Source organism: Aplysia californica, unplaced genomic scaffold (genome assembly GCF_000002075.1).
Source record: "Aplysia californica isolate F4 #8 unplaced genomic scaffold, AplCal3.0 scaffold00014, whole genome shotgun sequence".
Lineage (NCBI taxonomy): Eukaryota > Metazoa > Mollusca > Gastropoda > Aplysiida > Aplysiidae > Aplysia > Aplysia californica.
Window position 1 is genome coordinate 1,096,409 of NW_004797284.1, and position 2,500 is coordinate 1,098,908.

At 37.2% G+C, this 2,500-nt stretch overlaps 1 protein-coding gene across 3 annotated transcripts in view; it reads left to right on the forward strand.

The window, feature by feature from the left end:
- The window catches only part of LOC101864192 (pituitary homeobox x), a 131,225-nt gene that overhangs the window by 86,138 nt on the left and 42,587 nt on the right, over positions 1–2,500 (forward strand). Inside the window, exon 1 of one of the 3 annotated variants that reach the window (XM_005090211.3) lies at positions 112–988. The exons of 1 other annotated variant lie outside the window; for it this stretch is intronic. The gene's annotated coding sequence lies outside the window, so the exon portion shown is untranslated. Of the gene's footprint in view, positions 1–111; positions 989–2,500 lie in introns of those variants that run through there. One more of the 3 variants, XM_005090212.3, reaches the window with a different exon arrangement.

Genomic DNA, 2,500 nt, shown 5'->3' on the forward strand with positions numbered 1-2,500 from the left:
ATCGAGTAGCGGGGCTGGTGGTTCACTGTGAAGCCGCGGCGAAAACAAGCCAAGCCAGCTAGTAGCTGTTAGATCTCTCTGGCTCTCTTCCTTCACTTGTTTCTTCCCGTGTCCTCCCTCTTTTTTTTCTGTCCCCCTCCGAACTACCTCCTCCCTCGCGGTCTCTCTCCGTCCTCCGCCTCCTCCTCTCTCATCCGAAACGGACAGCGCTAGTCTGGGGCTAGTGATCTTGGTAAACATTACTTCAGTAGCAACTCGCTCCACCTCTATCACTGCTGTTTCACTCGGTGCAGCAGTAGCAGCAGCAGCAGCAGTAGCAGCAGCAGTAAGGCCGTGCTACGACTTCTACATACAACAACGACAACAACAGCCCAAGCAGCGCATGAGCCGACGGAGATTATGTTCGCTCTGTACAGATGTTTGTTTAGCATTCTGTAGAGGTGTTCTTGATCGCGGCAACTTTTGGCTTTGTGATCGTTCCTGCTGCCGTTCATTTCAGTTCGGGTTATGTTCACCTGCAAGCTAGATCTACGCCTGTGACTTGAGACAAAACTTCATTTAGTAAAAGTGACTTCGTGTTTTGTAGACTTGAAAAGTGTTACTTTATGATATTTCCAATGACAACTTTGAAGCAAGTCGGAACGGATCCTTGATTGACACCGGCCTGTGGTAGCTTTTCGTCACAATTCCACGTCTCAGATCCCGAAGGACTTTATACTTTCCCACTGTGTCGTGTGCCCGACAGACCTGGTCGCTCGTTCGCTCTTTTCACCTGCTCTAGCGAACCAAGTGGTCAGTCGACGCAGACGGCGGAAGTCTTCTAGACTTGACCACACACTGACCACCTGCGAGCCAACTTGGACAGCGGTCAGTGGTAGTATAAGCGTATATCTATAAGTTACTATAACTATAATTCCTCACTTCAGTCTCCTTGTTGAGCATGATTTGGAAGTTTCTGACGACCGTCGTTCTGGTATAGCTGAGACAGGTTAGTTCACTGTCCTCTCACTAATTGGCCATGCTACCTTTACTCTAACTACTGCATACTTTACTTGAAATATTCATTTTCTCTTCCTAGTTCAAATCAAGAGACAAAAACAGGTATAAAGTACGATTTGAAGCCTATGACACATTCAATACAATTTGATATGATATGAATTATATTTTGATCTTTAAAACTTTCACATCCAAGTCATGTTTTCAGTTGTACGTTGTTGGGACTGAAGAATACAAATTATGCAAGAATCTCACACAACTACATGTACAACTAAAAGAATATATATATGGAAGCTGTAAAATGTGCTTTCATAGCGTATCGCTCAGTAATTGTGCCTGTATTCACTGTGACCATGTTTACTGTGTTTATACAATAGTACAATAATAATAATAATAATAATAATAATAATAATAATAATAATAATAATAATAATAATAATAATAATAATAATAATAATAATAATAATAATAATAATAATTGCATTTATATAGCGCATATCTACGCTCAAGGGCATGCTCTATGCGCTTTACAACTATAATTACCCCAGCAGACCCCCTGAGAACACTCAGAAACATTCTCGGCTTCCGCGAAGCATACAAAATAAACAGATTCTTCCAGACAGAGAGAGAGGCAAAGGTAGTATGACTGTACTGTAGCGTGTGTTGATGAGAATGTTTTCGATAAAAAGAGGTGAAGTATTCCACTTTAAAACTTTGAGAACCACATTCAAAGGTCAAACATCGTAGCATTGAATGTTACGCATAAACCGTTAAGCTGGCCATTATGTGTAAAAGAAAAAAAAAGAGGAAAAGGGGTCAGCTAAAAAATAAAAAAAGAGATTAATAATACAAGTAAATTTTAATGTCTAATTTAGATTGTATGTGTATCCTTAAGTAAAGTATTTTTTATGCTTCACTGACTGGAATAGAAGAAAAAATGTCAGCCTCAGGTATTGTTTCATACTTTGCGTAAGTTACTGACAATAAGTAAATTATGCTTGATATTTCAAAAGCTTACAGGCACAAATCAAACAAATTAATTTTTGTCAAGCGCGATGCCTTTTGAAATACTCAGAGTTACATAAAATGAATGTGTCTTTTTCAATTCATGTAACTCTGTTATCTTTTGGAGTAAGAGGTTTTTAGCTAACAGTTAAACTGCTGTATATACGCGGATTTTCCTGTCCAATGTCCTTTTTTAAAAGGTATAAGTTATCACTTTCAGAAGTCGCCGTCTTTTTCTGGGTTTTGGTCTTAAACAAACTGGGCAGTTTTCGGGTATTTTTTCCAAAGTATTTTGCCTTCTAAATTAAAAATAATAATAATAACAACAATAACAATAATAATAATAACAATAATAATAATAAAAATAATTATTATAATAAAAGTAATACTGATAAGAGTAATAATAATAAAAGTAATATTAATAATAATAACAATAGTAAAAATATTAACAATAATAATGAGAAGATGAAGAAGGGAAAAAAAGAAGAAGATGAATTAG